The sequence below is a fragment of the Triturus cristatus genome, chromosome 6 (genome assembly GCF_964204655.1).
Source record: "Triturus cristatus chromosome 6, aTriCri1.1, whole genome shotgun sequence".
NCBI lineage: Eukaryota > Metazoa > Chordata > Amphibia > Caudata > Salamandridae > Triturus > Triturus cristatus.
Genome location: NC_140589.1, coordinates 669,622,529 through 669,646,167, shown reverse-complemented (window position 1 = coordinate 669,646,167; position 23,639 = coordinate 669,622,529). Strand labels below are relative to the sequence as shown.

General features: G+C 46.5%; 1 protein-coding gene and 1 long non-coding RNA gene across 2 annotated transcripts in view; both read right to left on the bottom strand.

Moving 5' to 3' along the window:
- The window catches only part of RRAGD (Ras related GTP binding D), a 268,714-nt gene that overhangs the window by 206,099 nt on the left and 38,976 nt on the right, over window positions 1-23,639 (bottom strand). The window lies entirely within an intron of this gene.
- Window positions 6,066-9,710, bottom strand: LOC146817709 (uncharacterized). Its single transcript, XR_014962567.1, has 3 exons — window positions 9,665-9,710; window positions 8,091-8,219; window positions 6,066-6,320 (listed from the first exon to the last, which is right to left on the bottom strand). It is a non-coding gene; the product is annotated as an uncharacterized LOC146817709 (long non-coding RNA).

Here is a 23,639-nt window from a genome sequence, read left to right as displayed (position 1 = left end):
AGGAGAGGAAGTTCCACAGAGACTACAACTTCCTGTTCCTGTCCTTTGTAATCACTTTTTTGTTATTATTGTGGTGGGTGGCCTGAGCATTTGTGTGGCGGCCATTTTGTGGAGGCAGGCATTGTGCTTTTGCCACAGGCTTACATTGTCTGTCTTCCATTTCTTGTTGTTGTGGGTGGGTAGCGGCCATTTTGTGGAGCCATCCAAGCAGTGTGCTTGCTTTTGCCATTCTGTTCCAAGCTTGTGGCCTAGTCTGCCAGTAGTAGTCCCAGAGGTAGTCATCCTCAAATCATGGGTGCATAAAAACAGTTTGTGTTGTCTGTTGAATTTTTACACCATGGATGGCTTTGGATTGAATTGCAAAAGGTGTTTTTGGGGTGGAATTGCAGTTTTTGGGTGTGTGTTAAATAAATAGGGCTTTTCAGCCAGTAGGTAACCCTAGGGATTCAGCTCGTGTACTTTTGGTAACTCTGCACAGCGCGACAACGCGGACTTACAGTTTTTGTCATTTTCGCGCTCTCAATATGCGTGTTCGCGCATACGATAAATCCCCAGCAAGGAAAAGGAGGGTTAGTACATCAAGTTCTTCGCCAAGCCCCCCTTCTGATGATCTAGATGCCACTTGGAAGCCACAAACTGAGTCTGAGAGGGAGACACGTCACAAGAGCAGGCATGGGAAAAGGAAGGTTCCAGAAAGCCTTACACTTATGGAGGTTGATGTAGAAGTGCAGGATGATGATGATGAGCCAGTCATCACGAACATCACTCCCGGGCCTGAGGAGATGTAGACCAACATTTTTACACTATCCAAAATGGCTGCGAGGGATGTAGCACGCATAACTCCAACACAGGTAACACCAACACAACCTCCAGCTTCCATATTTACATTAGCAAAGGGCCGGCAGCGTCCTACATCCAGCACAAGCACCACCTCAGCAGAAGTAGGTAGTGGTACTGCACAGAGTCAAATTCAACACACACCCTCCAGTTCATCCGGCATTGGAAGTGGCACCTCCAGCAGGAGACAAAAGTTAAGCTCCCCAGTGTGGGACTTCTTTACGGTTAGCGGTAAGAAGGAGAACATTGCTATATGCTCTGTTTGTCATACCTCTGTTAGTCGTTGTAAGCTTGGTACAAACTATGGTACCGGAGGCCAAATGACCCATCTGAAAAAACACCATGCAATCCAGTGGGGAGAGCACCTTTGTCGCATAAAAACTGGAACCATTGCTGTTGGAGATAAATGAGTAGAAAGTCCACTCACGGTGGAACAGGAAGAAGAAGAGGGAGACATTCTCTGTGGTAGTGGTACACAAAGTAGCCCTGTCCCCAGCACAGCAGTGTTCACGCCCACATCCTCAGCAACATCTTAGTGGCACAAGAGTAAGAGTCAGCCTGAGACACCAAGGATTACTGCTTTTAAAAAAAGTGTGACGTTGAGCACAGGAAGGAATACCACGCAGCCTACCATTCTTAGCATGTTTACTAGACCGGAGGGGCAGTATGAACGCAACCACCCAATAGCACGTTTGTACAATGCGAAGCTGGCTAAAATGTTAGCACCGGACCTTCTCCCTTTTTCTTTTGTTGAATGGGTGGGTTTTCTTGAATTTGTGACCATCATCTGCCCAAAATGGAAGGTTCCCAGACGCTACTATTTCGAAAGAGTTGCTGTTTCAGCACTACATCACGACGTGCTGGAATTGCTTGGAAAAGCCTTATAACAGAGTGCTGTTCAGAGTATCCACCTGACAACAGACATGTGGACCAGTTGCCAAGCCACTGATTACATGTGCATCACTGCACACTGGGTCTCATTTTCGGGTGTTAAAGATAAGATATCTGAAGGTGTTGTTGACACCGCTGCGATTTTTAAAGACACTCGTAAACATGCAACTGTAGCCATGTTTGCTATGGAGAAATCTCATACTGCTGCAAACATTTTGGATGAGTTTAACAGCAAGGTGTTTGAGTGGCTGCGACCAAGAGGGCTTAACATTGGTTTTGTTGCCACGGACAATGGCAGTAATGTAGTTAGGGCCATGAAAGATGGTGGCTATTTCAGGGTCCCGTGTTTGGCACACTGCATTAACATTGTTGTTCAAGACTTTCTGAAAAATGAAAGCAAAGTCAGCAACTTACTGACCACCTGCAGAAGAATATGCACACATTTCAACCATTCTTTTAAAGCAGCTGAGGGTCATTCAACGTCTGTTTGAGCAGTACATACCACTCAATGCTTATGTCATGAAAAGGTCAGGAGATCCCACTGTGAAAGGCATGACCGTTGAGATGGTCCAATGGGACCTCGTTAAATGCCTGACGGAGATGCTACTTCCTTTTGAGGTCTTCACACTTGAAGTCAGCAGGGAGGACTTTACTATGGGCCCAGCTATCCCATTGTTGTACATGCTAGAGCAAGAGCTGAAGGAGGTGTCAGAAATGTACGCAGGTGTGGATGACAAAGTAGACGCATATTATTTGGCGGACACCTTAACCGCTTGCTTATCTGACAATACAAGGATTCAAAATAACATTGTGTCACATCGACATTACATTACTGCCTCAATTTTGGATCCACGTTACAAATTATTGCTGAGCAGTAATGAAGTAATTCCTTTTTCAGAAGTGGATGTTGCCAAGTACAAAACTTTGATAGCTGAGGAAGCCACTGACTTTGAAAACGAACGGATCTTAATTAGAGGCCCGCCACCCCAGGGCAGAAAAAGTACTACAGGGCACCCAGAGTCAAGTTCTACTTCAGAGGGCGAGAGCAGTGCGTTTGCCTTCCAGCAGTCAACAACACTGCCAGCAATAACATCAACAACAGCACCAACAGGATCATCAGCCACATTAAAAAAAACGGCAGGTGATTGGTTTCTACAGAAAGGGTTTTGTACGTCCATTACTGATGCGAAGGCAAAAGAGGCCAAGCAAATCGGAGCACCCCATAACATTGAGCGGATGGTTCAGGCCTATCTAGATGACACAACAGAGGTCTTCATGGAGCAAAGCCCATTGGTGTATTGGTATGGGAAAAGAAGCCAATGGCCAGTGCTCAGCAGGCTGGCGATAAAGTATGTGGCTTGCCCTGTTGCAAGTGTCTCTTCAGAGCGTGTTTTCAGTGCTGCTGGTGCCATTGTTACTGTGAAAAGGACCAGTCTCTCGCCCAAAAGTGTGGAGAGGTTAACCATGATCAAAATGAATCAGCACTTTATACCACCGGAGTACAAAATACCTTAATCACAGCAGGAAGAGGAGAGCGACTTCGATTACATAAGTAGTGGGTTCTTACATGACGTACTTCTGTCTGAACCACCAGAGTTTGAGGACGAGCTCCTCTTCCCTGACAACTATGCTTTCAAATTGTTCTTCCTTCCTTTATTTGTGTGTGTATCTGTTTTTGTGGTTCAAATCTAATCACAACAAATCCATCAACAGTCTCCTCTTTTTATTTCCCTATTGGAGTTGCACGTCTGTGCATAACTCTCCACTCCTCAGAGTCCTGCTCCATCTTCCTGACTCTCCCTAAATACATTTCAAGCAAGCCAGACATTGGATGGAGATGGAGAATAGTACAATACATGTTGCCTCTAACAGCCCCTCCATAAGAAGTGAAACGTGACTACAGCTATATTCCGTTTTGTTTCCAAGCCGTAAGAAACTCATCACTGACTGTCAGAAGGCTAGGCAGGCATCTGATCTGACAGCCAAAGAGAACAGCAAGACAGGTAATGAGTGATTATTTTGAATGATGGCATGCATTGTATTGGATGCTTGCTGACTACGAGTGAATGTGCATGAAGTCGAACTATACTAGTTTATCTACAAAGTAAAAGTGACTCAGGTGACAGTCAATGTTTCCTTGTTGTTTAATAACCACATTGTACTCCTACCACTGCAGGTGCCGGCCAATATCCGTTGCAATTTTGTAATATGGAATATATTATAAACTTAATCAGTCACTACAGACTGAGTTGGTGTTGGAGAACACGTACCACACGGTCATGATGCTGAGCATACTATCCTTGCACACAGTCAGTCAGTTGGATCGGAGATAATTGATGGAATAATTGCGTTTCATGGACTGCCTTAAAAGGTAAACAGTTTCAACAAGAACCACAGCAGACCTAGGCTACATGTCCATGTAGTGGTGTGGACTGGAATAGAGTGTAGTGGTATGAGGGACAGTGGTGCACTGATTTAGTCACTTCATTTGGAAAATGCTAGGTTGCTGCAGTGCATATGCCTTTTGTCTGACTCGGTCGAAATTTAAGGTAAATGGGGGTAGGGTGCCTGGCCTGTGCCATGGTTGGCCTGTTCTGTGGCTGTGCTGGCTCCTGAGTCCTGTCCCGTTGTTGTTGTAGCTTAATGCAGTAGAGTAGACACTATGTATCCTATCCAAGCCGCCTCAGTCTGAAAGTGTTCTCTCAAGAGTCTTGTCTTCTCTTCTTGCACTCCATTGTAATTGAGTTTATTTTTTTTAATTCAGTTATTTTTCAATACCGCTTTTGTTTTTCCATCTACACTTACAGGCCGGCCTTTAACCTGTGCTATAGTGGGAGAAACAACTCACACTTATCCTACCAATCCGCATCACGCAGGCAGTGGTACCCAAGATTGATGTGCGGAGTGTCCATGGAAGGGAGGACCAAGAGGAATGACGACAATGATGCAACTCCACATTTGGACCAGGATAATACAGTAACTTTAGTATCATTCATCATTCGTCTTTAAATTAATTTGATTCCTTTTTTCTCTTCAATCATTACGACTGTGTGTTGTGGTTTGTTTGGTAATTGATCCCTACAACTATTTTTTCATTTCCTTTGCTAGCTTGAAAAATAAAAGTAAGCCCGGTACTGCATGTACCGGTACAGCATGTAATTTGGTTCGGTCTGAGGGCGGCAGACAGGCAAGGCAAATTTCATATTAATAATTTCTGCCCTGTACTGTCTAATTGTGTAGTAGTAGTTAGTAAGTACAACTCATTATCATTAACCATCAAGTTCTCTTCATCAGCATGCATGCATTTCCTTTTTCTCACTTTATAGATTTCTTTGATAATGGATCATGGTCGTCTTACAAGATTGTGTTTTACTTTTGTTGTGTCCCTGCATACTGTCTGTTTTTCTTTGTCAAACCTTTCCCAAAACCCCCCTTCCCATCCATTCATCAATCCCTAACCCTCTTCCCCCGGGCTGTGTGATTTATATTGAGGTGTGATGTGACTACATTAAATGTACACCAACAATTGATCACACGCTTGCTGGGGCAGATGTGTTGAAAGCAACACTAATTGAATTTCAACGAAGGCAGGGCAAGGATCTTCTTCTGCTTGCCCACCCATGCTGTACTTTACTTTGTTCTACTACTCCTCCCACAGTCTGTCTCAGTCAAGTGACTTTCTCTTTCTTTTTTCAAATGCTATTGCCAGTGTCTACTACTACCACCACAATAATGGCATCTTCTCCATTCATTTAGGAAACCAACCATGCAGCCATCAGTGTTCCGAAATTCATCATCATCAATGACAGGTAAGATACGTTTGGTGGGAGGTATAATGGACTAGGAGGAGTAACTGACAGTACTAGGATGACAATGAAAAATAACTCAGTGAGGGGTACCGCATCTATCTGTTTGTGTGTTAAAAAATCGGCAGATCTTTTAAATCAAACACTGGCTGCGGTCATGCAGCAGCAAGGAAACAAAGGAACAAACCATGTGACTTAAATTGAATTCGGAAAACAGTAACCCACCACAAGTAAATAATATAAAATTTAATTTCCCCTAACAAAAATAAACTATCCCACTCTGACCTAACCAACCCCCCTCCCTAACCCCAACCAATGTCCAAAACGAAAGTGAAAGTCCCAAATGTCCGTAAGTGAAACCCCAACGCCCAAAACCCACCCACCAACAAAAGGAATTAAAAAAGGGGCAAATGACAAGGTCCTATAGTCGGCGGGCCTTCAGGTGTTTATCCATCAGGATTTTTACACGCTCCTCTAGGTGCTCCTCCAAGCGGGTCATCCGGCGGAGCAGCTGGCGGCGAAATGCCCTGCAGTTACATGCAGGGTTGGGGGCAGCAGTGGTAGAGATTGAGGCACGGTGGCGGGCGGCTGCCGGACCACGGCGCCATAAAGCTGGAGGCAGGGCCTGACTGGGGCCCGGGGCATTGGAGAAGGCTGCAGCTGCAGCCGCCTCCTCCTCCGCCTGAGCCACCAGCCGGCGATATTCACCGCAAATGGCCTCCAGTTTACGGCGCTGGGCCCTGGCTGCCAACTCCTTCCTCGTTGGTTTAGGTGTGGAAGGAGTATCTATATCAAGAAAGAAAAAGAACATGTTGTAACCAATACTCTTAGCAAAACAGAAACACTAAATTCATTCAACACATAGTGTCACAGTATCGCTAGCAAGCACAGTACATAACATTTGTGATTTGGTGGTAAGTATCTATACTCCTACTTCCTCGGACTCTAACATTTGTGGGAGTTTCCGACATTATACTCGTACTATGTACTCCGGTACACACCAGTCGTGTTGTTCTTGATCTCTAGTTTAGCGCAATTACATAACCTTGTTGTAGCCGGCATGCCAGCTCAGTCAGCTAAGCTTGCACCCAAGAGAAACAGATATGAGTCACATGATGCAGACTCACGTTATTTTTATTTACTACTACTGTCTGCAGGTGGGGAAGATCATATTTTTGTATTGCGGCCGGTGGCACTGGCCATACTCTGTCTGTTATATGAGGGCAAATGATCAATTTCACTTTCACCCTGCCCTGGGTACTACAAAAAGGCTGATTATTTATCGGATCCAATGATCATTGCTTATATTATAGATGGTAATACGACATCAGGTCAGTGGTGGGAGTGCTGCCGGACGGTGACGTGGGAAGATGCAGGTTGGGGGTAGAAAACTATGGATTACGGGCAATCACAGGTAATTAAAAAATACATATAAATAAATAAAACAAATTTCGTTGCACGCACTGCATCGCATTTGACGGTGCAGTGCACACAATGAAAATCATTTTATTTATTTTTATGTTTACTTACCTGAATTTGGCCGTAATACATAGTTTACTTGCCACCCACCCTGCTTTTCCCCATGTCACCGCCCGCCAGCACTCCCACCACCAACCGCTACTGCATAGAGTACTTTGCTTTCATTGATTGTGTAACCAACAGATAAGTCACCCTTTGCAGGCTGGCTGACCCAAACGAAAATACATTAACATAGGTAGGGAGTGGTCCTCGGAGTCGGAGGAAGGCGCTTCGGCTTGATAATATAAATACATATATATATATATATATATATATATATATATATATATATGACGTGCTTGCAAACTACTGCGAGTCAACTGTATTCTGAAAATACTACTTGTATTCCCCTCCGCTTTGCTACTCTGGCGCAGTTTCTTTTACATTTTCTTCAAAGTAAGACTCTCCAGTGACACTCTCCACCTATGCTGTCTATTGATGATAGTACATCCAGGCATACATCCATTAAAGTAAACGTCTATCCTTCTTTTTTTATTTATCTCTTAACCTTGGTTGGTTTCACCAACAACCACCTAAGCGTCCGCTTCTTCCTTGCTTGCCTTGGCTTTTGAGTTTGAACCAAACACCGCTGATTCTTGCTATCTAGTACTATCCACCCATACTGTGTCGCCCACCCAGTCAGGCATCCTCTTTCACCTTCCACCCATCCTTCAACAACCCATGCATCTGATCTGATTACTATCAGCCACCTATGCATGCTTCCAACATATCCTTCTCTGCCAGTGAGTCATATTATTTATCTCGCCCGTCCTTCCACCCTTCTTTCCCTCTTTGTTCAACACATCCATCAAGGTCATCTGATCTGAGTTTGTCTCTCCATAAAACCTTCACAGCTGATTTGGAGTCAAATAGAAGAGGCCATTGGTTACTCAACTCACGCTGCTAATGCTAAGTAAAGGGTGTCTTCTTCAACCGTTGTATAATGTTCACTACAACTTAATAAGTAGCACAGTACAGTGAAGTAGTGAACACACTTCCATCTAGTAGTAATGTCAAGAAGTAATGAATATAACTTACCACCGCCGGCCACTGCTGCTGGCTCCCCCCCTGTCGCTACTGCAGGTGCCGCCAGTTCTCCCTCCCCTTCCGGGATGGCCGCATCGCCATCGCCGCTGGACCCGCCGGCACTGGTGGTTGGTAGTTTGCCTAGAAAAAACATTACACATTTTTAGATGCCTGGAAACCTCCCCCTATTTTATTAATGTTCACTTGGAACATTGAAAAAAAAGTTAATACAACATACATCAGCACTAGAGTAGTACAGTCAGTAGACAGACACTAGTAGTGATATGGTTCCTAGGGTCATCTAGTCCTACTCTACTCTTTTGAAAGTTAGCCTGAGCCATTTGTAACCCTTTTAGATTCATCATTCATGTCGACTACTACTCTTTTTGCGCATATTTAATTATACCTGGCAGCTTATTGACATGTGCAGTAGACGCATTTGAGGCCACATGACGGTTGCGTACACGCGAAGAGGTAGAAAAACAAGCCACTTTGTTATTGAGTTTGGTTAGTCCGTATTGCTTAGCCATCACATACATGTTACACTTTTTGCCATGACTGCGGAATGCTTGCATTCAGCGGTATACTATCTAACGGCTAACGAGCAGCATTTTTCTCATATAATAGGCGGAAGATTCCCTTCTACAAACCAGAGATTTACAGAGCATATGATGCATGATGTAACCAGTATTTCTACGTTCTACGGTGAGGGGTCTTCCAGAATTCAACAGATCTGTTGTCTTGTTCTTGTTGTCATGTACTTGTAAATGTTTACTGTTTTAATCTTATGTTTTTTGCTGGCTTATTGACGATGGCTGTAGTAAATTAAATTTCATATAATGACGTACAGAGCTTGTTACTTGTTTCAAATAAACCTTTTGAACTTACACATCGTGGTATTTGGTGTGGTGGGGTGGACTTACACAAGTGAGTGAGCAAAATGGTGTTATGTTCTGGGTTGTATGTCTCAGTCATCATCATTGTGTATCTTCTTCGTGGGGGGGGTCGGGAGTGGGACCCTTATGTGAGACACTATAGCTAGTCGGTCAGGGGATCGTGGGTTCTTCGGTCAGTAAGGTCCAACCTCCCATCACCAACATCCTATTTTGTTGTGCATAGTTCTGTATGTGGCTCTGCAGAATCACTACAACAGTAGTAGTATCATGTACTATCCACTAGTCAAATATCTGGTTGGGCATTTTGTTTGTGGGAATTGTCAAAGCCTCAACATTGAGAAGACTAGAAGAGGACAACCCAAAGGACAGGACACAGTGGCTAGAGCTATTGGTCAATCAGAGTTTTATTATTCCAAATAAAACCTTCAATAAAGAGTGGTCAACTGTGCAAGCTTCGCTACAGACAGAATAATATTAGTAGTAGTAGTACAGAGAGTCATAGCAGAGGCAGTTAGAAGAAACTTAGTTAGAGGCAGGGATAAACAGAATTTGGAAACAGATAGTCAAGGTCAATGAAGCTTTTGTAAAAAAAAGAATTAGAAAGTGGAACCATAATTTATAGTTCGGAAAAAAAAGATGCAGTAAAAGTTAGGGAAATATAACTGTTAATATAACCACTGGAGGACTTACTGGGGCCAGCAGCAGGAGCCTCGGTAGAGGAGCGGTCCTGTGGTTCTCCCGCCCACTCCGACCCCGTCTTCTTGCCCCTGGGTGGTGCTGATGATCATGTAAAATATAATAAAGAAAGAGACAAACATTAAGGAGTGCTGTGAAACAAATAATAATAAATCATTTGGAAAAATAAGTCAAATTATTTTTTAGGAAACAAGAATTGCAATAAAATTGATGGATCGACTACTGGCTGCTTCCTGGATTCACGGATCGTCTACTTATTTATGAACACTCCAGTGTTCCATAATCATTCTGATTACAAATACTAACGGAGCCTAGTAAGTACCACCTGACCTACACCACATATTCCAGACGGCCCAATTGTTCACTAAGTCTGCATTTCCATTTTTTTTAGCCATGAAATGCATACATGAGATGGAGGACACATACAACAAATTGTGGGTTGGTTGCATGATTCTGATCTAGTTCTGCTACTGACTGACCATGCTAAGCCTACCACTCACTAAACAAAGTACAAAAGGTTCTACGGAGGACTGGGGTAAGCAGCACTCAGTGACAGAGGAGGCGTCACGCAGACCGCGTAAAACAATTATTAACTAATACTAACTAAACCTAGTATCCAATATCCATCCACCACTATTTCACAGTAGGACAAAGGAAGGACTAGAGTCTCTCTAGCAAATCGCATTACCTAACTTCAGTTCTCTAAAATAAACTCTTACATAATTAGCACAAGCTAGCGCAAAGTTGCAAACAAGTAAGAGTAGCACCGAGCACCTGGGTCCTACAATCACAGAAGATTTTGATTTTTGGAACGTAATTTACCAGCAACGTGTAACACGCAGCAGTAATCTTGTGATTCGTCAAAAGATTAATTTATACACAATAAGTTACTCACCAAGCCCAACGACCTCGACACCTAGCAGGTCCAACAGGTCCTGCTCCCGGTCCAGGATGTCGGACCACCGGTGGGCCAGCTGATTATGGGTGCGCCGGACCCCTGAGCACCGGAACACTGCCCGGCGCACCTTCGCCCACCGACGGTGACGCTCCTGGGTAGCATACCCGGAGCCGGGCCTGCCGCCTGCTGCCAAGGTCAAGGGGAGGTGGCGTTGAATGAAAAAAACAAGTGCGGCCACATTCTGCCGCAAGGCAGGCAGCTCTTGTCCGCAGGTCCCTTGCCCTTTGCACTAGATGTGCCCTTGGCCATGGTTCTGGGGTGGGTGGGAGGCGGAAAAGAAAATTTAGAAGGGGAAAAAAAAGTTAGGGGGAAGAAGTAAGAAAGAAGTAATAAAAGTAAAAAAAACACAGTAAAAGTAGAAATAAAATGCAAAATATAAACTTATAGAGAGATAGATGATAACTAAAAAAAAGTCAGAAAAAATATTTTAAATACAAAGGATTACAAAGATTAAGGCAGGATAGAAAAGTAGGCCCAGAACCATAGCATTGAGTGAAAAACAAGATGGCCGCGCCCATTCGCTACCGCGTGGGTAAATTTGTGCAATATTTCTCGCTAACATGCAATAATCGTCGCGAACAAGTAAAATGCGCTCCCGAACACGACATGCGCATTGCGAACACGCTATCCGCGACCCGGAAAAGGAAATAAGGCATTGCGAGCGGGTGGGACAATTGAAAAACAAGATGACTGCGCCCATTGGCGACCACATGGGTAAGATCGCGAGATATTATCCCCCGAGCATGCAAACAGCTCCCCGAACACGCTCCCCGCGCTCCCGAACAATAAAAAGGCATCGCGAACGGGCGCCACAAGCAACTACGCAAGCGGCAAGCTCGCGAAGCTACGCGTAGCTCGCGTAGTGCAAGAACATCTTCGCGTAGCTTCACGAAGCGCGACTACGCAAACTACGCCCAGGGTTAGTCAAGGCCCTGAACTGGTGGAGGGGTATGTTTCCCTCGAGGGGGGCCTGTGTGCTCCCTAGGAAGTCCTGGTGTGCCAGGCAGACTTCTGCACAACTCTAGAGGAGTGTGTTTTCCTTCGGGGGGGAATTGGTGTACTCCCCCAGAAGTCCTGGGTTGCCAGGCACAGGTCCAGCCTAAGGGTACAGACACTGGGTTGGAGGACCAGGTTCAGGGTGTCCCCCATGACCTGGAGGAAGTGGCCACTGCTAACAGTGCCCCTACCGGTTTGTGTTATGGGGGCACCTCTCCAGGTGGGAGGGTGAAGGGCCACAGCAAGGGGGGCGGGGAGAGGGCAGCCTCACACCTGACCTCCGTCCAGCCTAAGGGTACAGACCCTGGGTTGGAGGACCAGGTTCAGGGTGTCCCCCCTGACCTGGAGGAAGGGGCCGCTGCTAACAGTGCCCCTACCGGTTTGTGTTATGGGGGCACCTCTCCAGGTTGGAGGGTGCAGGGCCCAAGGGAGGCGGAGAGAGGGCAGCCTCACCCCTGACCTCCGCCCAGCCTAAGGGTACAGACCCTGGATTGGAGGGCCAGGTTCAGGGTGTCCCCCCTGACCTGGAGGAAGGGGCCACTGCTAACAGTGCCCCTACCGGTTTGTGTTATGGGGGCACCTCTCCAGGTGGGAGGGTGCAGGGCCCCAGTAAGTGGGGTGAGGAGAGGGCAGCCTCACCCCTGACCTCCCCCCAATCTAAGGGTACAGACCCTAGGCTGGGATGCCAGTTGCAGGATAGAACCCCTGAACTGGTGGGCGAATTGTGCATGACACCTGCCACAGGTGCCCTGACAATTCTGGAAGGGGGTACCGCTCCAGGTGGGAGGGTACCGAGCCCCAAGGAGGAGCCAGTTATGTTAGGTGCTGCACAGGTGGTGTCCACAAGTAAGGAGGAGGACCAGGTATTGGAAAGCCCACCCCAGTCTCCGGTCCAGCCGCTGGATACAGGCTGGTGGGTCGGAGTCAGGGTGGCGTGCCTGACCTGACAAACGGGAGAGTGGACAAAAGGTGCTGGGCACCTGGGGCTACTGCCCCCCGCTCTCTGATGCCACAGAGGTTTGAGAGCCCTGAGAGGTATAGGGCCTGGGTCTCATCGCTGACTACTGTGTGTGGAAACATTGGCTTGCTGCCTCTCTGTTGGGACACACCTGTGAGCAAGCTAGGGTTAGGTGCTGCACAGGTGGTGTCCACAGGTGAGGGGAAGAGTTCCCCATTGGTTGTCTCAGTGGCCCTGAGAGTGTGGACAGAGGGATCCACCAGGGTTCAGAGTGGCGTAGAACTGGAATATGCCCCTGCAGTCGCGGTCCAGTTCCGTGTTCTATCGCCCAAAGCAGGGAATCCCATTGAGATGGTGATTGGTCTCCCCTGCGTTTTGGCTGGAAGGGGGTCGTGTTGGAAATGGCCCTTTTTGCAGGGTCATTCCTAAGCTTTTTGCCTTTCTCCTGGATTTTTCCTAACCTGTTCTTGTTGGCTTTATGACTGGGCACTTTACCACTGCTGATCAGTGCTAAAGTGCATATGCTCACCCTTTGTAAATATGACATGTGAATTGGTATATCCATGATTGGCTTATTTGGTTTACCTGTTAGTCTCTAGTAGCGTGGCCTGTGTGTGCCCAGGGCAGGTAAACCAAATGCTGCTGGTGGGCCTGCAGCGCTGGTTTGCGCCACCCACAGAAGCAGCTTGTTAAGTGTGTCTCAGACCTGCCACTGCAGGGTCTGTGTGCAGTCCAGAACTGCCATCTTGGCTGTGAAGTGCACCCACTTCCCAGCCCCTGAACCTTCCCTTGGCATCATGTAAGGCACCCTTATGGTAGGGTGCATTGTATGTGTAAGGTAGGACATGCCCTGGTGTGTGTAGCATGTCCTGGTAGTGAATTACACCCAATTTCGTTTTTCACTACTGTAAGGCTACCTGTTCTCCATAGGCCAGAATGGGCAGTTTGACTATTACACTCTATAGTCCTAACTGACCCCAGGAACATGGTAGAAAAACAAATTTAGTATGCCTGAGCTCAGAATATTAAAATACATCTTTTAGTGACGTTTATTTTTATATTCTGTGTTTGAAAATACCACTTTTAGAAAGTAGGTATTTTCTTGCCTAAGCCTTCCAGTGTTCTCTGCTGTTATGCGTATTGGCTGTCTGGTTTTGGAGTGCCAGGGCTGGGGAATTCGAGGACACAGGGTGAAGTGTCCCAGTGGTGAATAGAGAGATCTGCATCTAGATGGGTGGGAGGAGTTGCACCTGGGACCTGAATAGCGCCGTGCCTTCCCTCCACAATGCTGGCTCCACCTCCTGTGGTGCGTCTGATGGCAGACCCCCTCTTTCTGAAAGGAAGGATGCAGCCAGGTAAACAAAGTGCTCCTGGACTGAGCAGAACTGGTTCTGGCTGGGTTCAGTGGCTTGTGACTCTTTAGAACAAAGACTTTTGGGGTATAAATATCTGTGCTGAAACTCCTACAATTTGTATTGCTCCTGGACAACAAGAAGAACCTCTGTCCGTGTAACTGAAGGAATCTGCAGGAGAAGACTGTCCTTGTGCTTGTGTGCTGTTTCTTGGACTAGCCTGCAGTGGTTACTACTGGACTTGGAAGAAGAGGAAAAGGACTTTGAAGGAACTTTTATTTTTGACTACATCAATCACCCAAGGGCTAGAAGAGAGCTAGCCTCCTTCAGGATTCTCAGGCACATCAGACTCCACCACCAGCCTCCTGTTTCCTCACAGCGAGGATTTCTATCTGCAGGTGAGGCTCCTGTGAGTTCCAGGGCCTCTAGTTCTACTGTGGAGAAGAGAGTGCTGAAAATTGTCGCTAACGCCCGTTAGCGAGCCGCCACAGCAGAAGAGCGTAAGGAAAATCGTCGCGCTGCTGCCGAAGATTATCGCATTGCATGCTTGCGGGCCTCAAAGTGCTCGCTAACCAAAGATCATCGCATCGAGTTCATCGCTTCACGACATCGCAGCGCGGACGTCGAGCGTTTGCCATTTTTATCGCATCAGGATCATCGCTCTCTCGCGGAGCGCCATTTCTTTTCATCGCAACAAGATTGCACACGCCACTGGCTCGGCGCATCATCCTCCCTTTGCGGCAAGGATTTCATCGCCTCGCCGGCTTAGCGTATAGTAGTTTGTCGCTTTGCCCTGCACACAAATTAGCGCATCATCCTCCCTTGCGTCAAGGATTCAACGCATCGCTGGTTAGCGTAAGGAAAATCATCGCTACAACTCCTTAGCAACATTTTTGTTGCTTTGCTACAGAATCCAGGTATCTTGTGAGTAAAAGGGTCGCAGAGACCACTGCCTTGAACTGAACTCCTCTTTGCACACCTTGAACTATTTTTGCAGCATTTTAAGAGTAACCCTATTTTTCTAGTATTGTGGATTTTTACTGTTATTGGTCTTGTGTTAAGTCAATATATAAAGATACTTATTTTTTATAACTACTTGTGTGGTGTCCCTTTGTAGTGTTCTTCGCTGTGTTACTGTGTATGGTCATAAATGCTTCACACACTGCCTCTGAGATAAGCCTAGCTGCTCGTGCTACGTTACCATAGGGTTGAGCAGGGGTTATCAAAGGGTGTAGCCCGCTTACTCTGACTTAGGAAGAAGGTCCCTACTTGGACAGTGGCCAGCCACTGCCTACTAGAGACCCCATTTCTAACATTGGTGGTCAGCGGTGAGTATCTGGACTTGCATTTATGATCGCATACAGTAATTATAGTGTACACTACTAGTGAGTGCAGACCATAACACAACCACGCACGTTTTAAGGTTTTGGTTCCTTTTTTGATTCATCATTGCCAGTTATTGCTACAATGGGTCTTGCTGAAATGAGGCCTACTTTTTATATAGAGGATCTGTTGACCTACAGTCTAGAAGAGCTAAGGGGGTTCTGTGAGGAGAGAGGTTTAGCAGTGAGTAGGAATGAGACTCAGCTATCCTTGCAGACATCCCTGAGGCTTTGGCAACAAGACAGATGGAGATTCTTGGAGTCCCAGTACACCTACCAAGAGGGTAGTTGGTCTGAGGGTGGCTCTGGAGAATTTGAAGAGGATGGAGAAAGTGTTATGGAATATCTCAGAGGTGGGGAGTCCCTTGCTGAGTTTAGTGCCTATGGTAGTGACGGATTCCCTTTATAGTCCCCAGAGGAGTTGGTGGACAGGTGGGAGGGTCCCATAGGTAGGGAGTCCCTTGCAGGGTCTAGTGCCCAGAGTAGTGCCCAATCCCCTTCATGGTCCCCAGAGGAGTTGGACAGACAGAGGGAGAGGGAGAACCAGCTGGAATTAGAGAGGCTCCAAATGGAGATTGCCCAGCTGGAGGCACACCTAGCGCAGATAGCAGTAAAGGAAAAGTTAGCTCTGGAGGGTAGGTTATCCCCTGAGCGCAGTGTTGTCTGGATTCACCAGTGAGGGTGGGGTCCAGTGGTGCCAGCAAAATTATTTGTGTTGATGACAGTGTAGTACACCCACCCAGAGATGTGGCACCTGACTCGGAGAAGGGGGTTGATCTACACCAGAGGATTCAAGGATATGAGGTAGCTCCAATGGTGTGCAGTGTCCCTGAGATGTATTGGGGAACTAGCGCAGGGGCCCATAGTCCTAGTGAGGGGAAGGACACCCTACCGACTCTAGATGTGAGGTGCAGGGAGAGGGGTTCCCCCGTGGTTGAAGTCCTGGTGTATGAGTGTGAGAACCGCCCAGAAGAGTGTGGGTTGAGTGATAGAGACAGTCATGTAATGTCTCGCCCATTTCAGGAGAGTGGTGTGGGGTACGTATGTGAGGCACTGGATTGTGAGGTGAAGGTTAGCACCTGCGTGGAACTGTGTAATCCAATTGTGGGAGAGCATATTGTGAGTTCCTGTTTTCCAGAGCTAAACCAACACCTGTTAGAGCGTGAGTTCTCTGATCATAGGAAGCTTGCACAGGAGGCAGACCTCTGGGTGAGTACCAGAGGCTCTGTAGAGGCATTAGGGAATGACCCTAACAGGAGTGGTTCAGAGGTCTTCCAACCCAGAGTGGTGGAAGAGGTCTGGAGTGATGCAGCTAGGTCCCCCTTGTTGTGAGGTGGTTGTAGGGCCTCACATCCTGTCTCGTGGGAGCAGGAGTGAGACTGGGATAGGTCTCAAAGTGCCCCCAACTCAGTCTCCAGTACTGGATGGGTCCATGAGGGAACACCAGGTAGGGAATCTAGTCTGTCCAGATGGACAGTCAGTTGTGGGGAGTCTCCCCGTGTTAGGTGAGCTGAGTGTGCCTGTAGTCAGGCCTCCATCAGTTCTTGTGTCTGGCAGTGCCACTCCTAGGGGGAGGGTGCAGAAGTCCAGCTTGAGGGGTGAGAGGCAGAAGGAGCCCCCAGTGGGAGAACCAGTGGGTCAGGGGCCAGTCAGGAGGGCTGAGCCCCAGAGGAATTACCATGGTGACACCACTTCTGTCCTGGGAGATCTTCGCGCCCTGTCAAGTGGACAGGGACCGGGAGATCTGCGCCAGTCAGACTGTCATGCAACACAGGAATTCTGTGTTATCCTCGGGGAGGGTGTTTGTACTCCCCAGAAAGTCCTGGTTCCCCAGGCAGTTGTTCAGCTGCAGGGGTTGGTCCCTGAGTTGGGAAGTCAGGTCCAGGTGTTGTATGACCTGGAAGGGGGGGGGGGGGGACAACTGTAAGCAGTGTCCCGACCATTTTTTTTTCTAAGAGCACCACTCCAGGTGGGAGGGTGCAGTATGCTGAAAGGGGGTGCAGAGGGAGGGAGTCCTCGCCTCTGACCCCTGAGGGGCTTTTCAGGTTGGTAGATCGGTTGCAGGGTCAAGGCTAACCATGGGCGTTAAACTACGCTCCGCTCGCGGAGCTTGCTAAGTTTAGGTAACTTCGCGATTCGCGTAGAGCGCGAAGTTGCAGATTGCTACGCAATCTACTGCGTAGCGTAGTAGTTTTGCATTCTCGCGCGCGGTAACGTCTTACCGTGATTCTGCATTCGCCAACTCGCTTTTCTGTCCGTTTGCGTACGCCACGAGATTTGTAATATCAATCCCGCGAGAGTGTGCGAACACGTCATTAGGGCGCGCGAGCTGACTTCTGGCGGCTGTCTTGGTAAGATCGCGATCCTGAACATGCAAAAACTACAATCTGGCGAAGAATATCTCTCGAGCTTCATAAAACCTTCTCTAAAATGATCATTTTGCTCAGAAAATCTCCTCAGATTGTGATTTTGCTGTAGTCTTTTGTGTAAGGAGTCCTTTAATTTTTTTTACTCTTTTTTTCAAGAGGAAGGAAGTGCCCCTGAGTCTCCAACTTCCTGTTCCTGTCCACCCGGCTCCTCCCAGTGCTTTGTCCATGTGCTGATCACTTTCATTTGGATTTGGAGCTGGAAGGATCACTTTTTGTGTCTGTCTGCTGTATCATACCATTGGATTGGATTTATTTGAGGACTTTTTGATTTGAGATTTAATTTACTACAAGTAAGTTGGAGAATTGGTGTGTTTGTTTCATTGGGGCTTGTTTGTACCTACATTTTTCTGGGATTTTCATTGTTTTTAAAAATTATTGTTGTGGGAGGCCTGTACTTTCAATAGGGGCCTAGTTGTTTTTCTCTGCAATTTCAGCCAGTAGGGTACTCATGGGTCCATGTTTCTGTGGTATCTGTTGAATTTAAACATCATGTAGATCATGGATGGCATAGGATTGAAATGCTAAATGTGGCTGTGGTGTATTTCACTGTTTGTGTGTGTGTGTGTGTGTGTGAAATACCTTTGTTGGATGTGTGTGCTTGATGTGTAACTTCTTTCCAATCCTTTCGTAGCCCTGTTGATTTTCATTTTTGTATTAAAGCTGTGTTGTTTAGCAGGCCTCCTTTGTCCGGTCATATATAGGCCTGCTTCAGTTCATTGTTTTCCATGGCCTGTTGTGACTGTGAGTGGCCATGTGGCTTGTGGCAATTTTGTGGTGGTAGTTTAGTAGTGTGTGCTTCTTTTTCCAAAAAGGCCTGCATTTCTTTTCTTTGTTCCCCTTGGCTTATGCTTGTTGTTGTTGTGTCCTGGCCATGTGTGTGGCGGCCATTTTGTGAAGGCAGGCATTGTGCTTTTGCCATATGCTTACATTGTCTGTCTTCCATTTCTTGTTGTTGTGGGTGGGTAGCGGCCATTTTGTGGAGCCATCCAAGCAGTGTGCTTGCTTTTGCTATTCTGTTCCAAGCTTGTGGCCTAGTCTGCCAGTAGTAGTCCCAGAGGTAGTCATCCTCAAATCATGGGTGAATAAAAAGAGTTTGTGTTGTCTGCTGAATTTTTACACCATGGATGGCTTTGGATTGAATTGCAAAAGGTGTTTTTTGGGGTGGAAATGCAGTTTTTGGGTGTGTGTTAAATAAATAGGGCTTTTCAGCCAGTAGGTAACCCTAGGGATTCAGCTAGCGTACTTTTGGTAACTCTGCACAGCGCGACAACGCGGACTTACAGTTTTTGTCATTTTCGCGCTCTCAATATGCGTGTTCGCGCACGCGATAACGACTTTTTGTACAGTTCGCGATGCCGAACACGCAGAATTTGCAATCTGGCAAACAATATCTCGTGAGCAACATAAAACCTTCTCGAAAATGCTGATTTTGTGCATTTTGCTAAAAAAACTCATCAGGTTGTCATTCTGCTGTAGTTTTGGAGCACGGAGTCACTTTTATTTATTTAAAAATATTTTTAGGAGAGGAAGTTCCACAGAGACTACAACTTCCTGTTCCTGTCCTTTGTAATCACTTTTTTGTTATTATTGTGGTGGGTGGCCTGAGCATTTGTGTGGCGGCCATTTTGTGGAGGCAGGCATTGTGCTTTTGCCACAGGCTTACATTGTCTGTCTTCCATTTCTTGTTGTTGTGGGTGGGTAGCGGCCATTTTGTGGAGCCATCCAAGCAGTGTGCTTGCTTTTGCCATTCTGTTCCAAGCTTGTGGCCTAGTCTGCCAGTAGTAGTCCCAGAGGTAGTCATCCTCAAATCATGGGTGCATAAAAACAGTTTGTGTTGTCTGTTGAATTTTTACACCATGGATGGCTTTGGATTGAATTGCAAAAGGTGTTTTTGGGGTGGAATTGCAGTTTTTGGGTGTGTGTTAAATAAATAGGGCTTTTCAGCCAGTAGGTAACCCTAGGGATTCAGCTCGTGTACTTTTGGTAACTCTGCACAGCGCGACAACGCGGACTTACAGTTTTTGTCATTTTCGCGCTCTCAATATGCGTGTTCGCGCATACGATAAATCCCCAGCAAGGAAAAGGAGGGTTAGTACATCAAGTTCTTCGCCAAGCCCCCCTTCTGATGATCTAGATGCCACTTGGAAGCCACAAACTGAGTCTGAGAGGGAGACACGTCACAAGAGCAGGCATGGGAAAAGGAAGGTTCCAGAAAGCCTTACACTTATGGAGGTTGATGTAGAAGTGCAGGATGATGATGATGAGCCAGTCATCACGAACATCACTCCCGGGCCTGAGGAGATGTAGACCAACATTTTTACACTATCCAAAATGGCTGCGAGGGATGTAGCACGCATAACTCCAACACAGGTAACACCAACACAACCTCCAGCTTCCATATTTACATTAGCAAAGGGCCGGCAGCGTCCTACATCCAGCACAAGCACCACCTCAGCAGAAGTAGGTAGTGGTACTGCACAGAGTCAAATTCAACACACACCCTCCAGTTCATCCGGCATTGGAAGTGGCACCTCCAGCAGGAGACAAAAGTTAAGCTCCCCAGTGTGGGACTTCTTTACGGTTAGCGGTAAGAAGGAGAACATTGCTATATGCTCTGTTTGTCATACCTCTGTTAGTCGTTGTAAGCTTGGTACAAACTATGGTACCGGAGGCCAAATGACCCATCTGAAAAAACACCATGCAATCCAGTGGGGAGAGCACCTTTGTCGCATAAAAACTGGAACCATTGCTGTTGGAGATAAATGAGTAGAAAGTCCACTCACGGTGGAACAGGAAGAAGAAGAGGGAGACATTCTCTGTGGTAGTGGTACACAAAGTAGCCCTGTCCCCAGCACAGCAGTGTTCACGCCCACATCCTCAGCAACATCTTAGTGGCACAAGAGTAAGAGTCAGCCTGAGACACCAAGGATTACTGCTTTTAAAAAAAGTGTGACGTTGAGCACAGGAAGGAATACCACGCAGCCTACCATTCTTAGCATGTTTACTAGACCGGAGGGGCAGTATGAACGCAACCACCCAATAGCACGTTTGTACAATGCGAAGCTGGCTAAAATGTTAGCACCGGACCTTCTCCCTTTTTCTTTTGTTGAATGGGTGGGTTTTCTTGAATTTGTGACCATCATCTGCCCAAAATGGAAGGTTCCCAGACGCTACTATTTCGAAAGAGTTGCTGTTTCAGCACTACATCACGACGTGCTGGAATTGCTTGGAAAAGCCTTATAACAGAGTGCTGTTCAGAGTATCCACCTGACAACAGACATGTGGACCAGTTGCCAAGCCACTGATTACATGTGCATCACTGCACACTGGGTCTCATTTTCGGGTGTTAAAGATAAGATATCTGAAGGTGTTGTTGACACCGCTGCGATTTTTAAAGACACTCGTAAACATGCAACTGTAGCCATGTTTGCTATGGAGAAATCTCATACTGCTGCAAACATTTTGGATGAGTTTAACAGCAAGGTGTTTGAGTGGCTGCGACCAAGAGGGCTTAACATTGGTTTTGTTGCCACGGACAATGGCAGTAATGTAGTTAGGGCCATGAAAGATGGTGGCTATTTCAGGGTCCCGTGTTTGGCACACTGCATTAACATTGTTGTTCAAGACTTTCTGAAAAATGAAAGCAAAGTCAGCAACTTACTGACCACCTGCAGAAGAATATGCACACATTTCAACCATTCTTTTAAAGCAGCTGAGGGTCATTCAACGTCTGTTTGAGCAGTACATACCACTCAATGCTTATGTCATGAAAAGGTCAGGAGATCCCACTGTGAAAGGCATGACCGTTGAGATGGTCCAATGGGACCTCGTTAAATGCCTGACGGAGATGCTACTTCCTTTTGAGGTCTTCACACTTGAAGTCAGCAGGGAGGACTTTACTATGGGCCCAGCTATCCCATTGTTGTACATGCTAGAGCAAGAGCTGAAGGAGGTGTCAGAAATGTACGCAGGTGTGGATGACAAAGTAGACGCATATTATTTGGCGGACACCTTAACCGCTTGCTTATCTGACAATACAAGGATTCAAAATAACATTGTGTCACATCGACATTACATTACTGCCTCAATTTTGGATCCACGTTACAAATTATTGCTGAGCAGTAATGAAGTAATTCCTTTTTCAGAAGTGGATGTTGCCAAGTACAAAACTTTGATAGCTGAGGAAGCCACTGACTTTGAAAACGAACGGATCTTAATTAGAGGCCCGCCACCCCAGGGCAGAAAAAGTACTACAGGGCACCCAGAGTCAAGTTCTACTTCAGAGGGCGAGAGCAGTGCGTTTGCCTTCCAGCAGTCAACAACACTGCCAGCAATAACATCAACAACAGCACCAACAGGATCATCAGCCACATTAAAAAAAACGGCAGGTGATTGGTTTCTACAGAAAGGGTTTTGTACGTCCATTACTGATGCGAAGGCAAAAGAGGCCAAGCAAATCGGAGCACCCCATAACATTGAGCGGATGGTTCAGGCCTATCTAGATGACACAACAGAGGTCTTCATGGAGCAAAGCCCATTGGTGTATTGGTATGGGAAAAGAAGCCAATGGCCAGTGCTCAGCAGGCTGGCGATAAAGTATGTGGCTTGCCCTGTTGCAAGTGTCTCTTCAGAGCGTGTTTTCAGTGCTGCTGGTGCCATTGTTACTGTGAAAAGGACCAGTCTCTCGCCCAAAAGTGTGGAGAGGTTAACCATGATCAAAATGAATCAGCACTTTATACCACCGGAGTACAAAATACCTTAATCACAGCAGGAAGAGGAGAGCGACTTCGATTACATAAGTAGTGGGTTCTTACATGACGTACTTCTGTCTGAACCACCAGAGTTTGAGGACGAGCTCCTCTTCCCTGACAACTATGCTTTCAAATTGTTCTTCCTTCCTTTATTTGTGTGTGTATCTGTTTTTGTGGTTCAAATCTAATCACAACAAATCCATCAACAGTCTCCTCTTTTTATTTCCCTATTGGAGTTGCACGTCTGTGCATAACTCTCCACTCCTCAGAGTCCTGCTCCATCTTCCTGACTCTCCCTAAATACATTTCAAGCAAGCCAGACATTGGATGGAGATGGAGAATAGTACAATACATGTTGCCTCTAACAGCCCCTCCATAAGAAGTGAAACGTGACTACAGCTATATTCCGTTTTGTTTCCAAGCCGTAAGAAACTCATCACTGACTGTCAGAAGGCTAGGCAGGCATCTGATCTGACAGCCAAAGAGAACAGCAAGACAGGTAATGAGTGATTATTTTGAATGATGGCATGCATTGTATTGGATGCTTGCTGACTACGAGTGAATGTGCATGAAGTCGAACTATACTAGTTTATCTACAAAGTAAAAGTGACTCAGGTGACAGTCAATGTTTCCTTGTTGTTTAATAACCACATTGTACTCCTACCACTGCAGGTGCCGGCCAATATCCGTTGCAATTTTGTAATATGGAATATATTATAAACTTAATCAGTCACTACAGACTGAGTTGGTGTTGGAGAACACGTACCATACGGTCATGATGCTGAGCATACTATCCTTGCACACAGTCAGTCAGTTGGATCGGAGATAATTGATGGAATAATTGCGTTTCATGGACTGCCTTAAAAGGTAAACAGTTTCAACAAGAACCACAGCAGACCTAGGCTACATGTCCATGTAGTGGTGTGGACTGGAATAGAGTGTAGTGGTATGAGGGACAGTGGTGCACTGATTTAGTCACTTCATTTGGAAAATGCTAGGTTGCTGCAGTGCATATGCCTTTTGTCTGACTCGGTCGAAATTTAAGGTAAATGGGGGTAGGGTGCCTGGCCTGTGCCATGGTTGGCCTGTTCTGTGGCTGTGCTGGCTCCTGAGTCCTGTCCCGTTGTTGTTGTAGCTTAATGC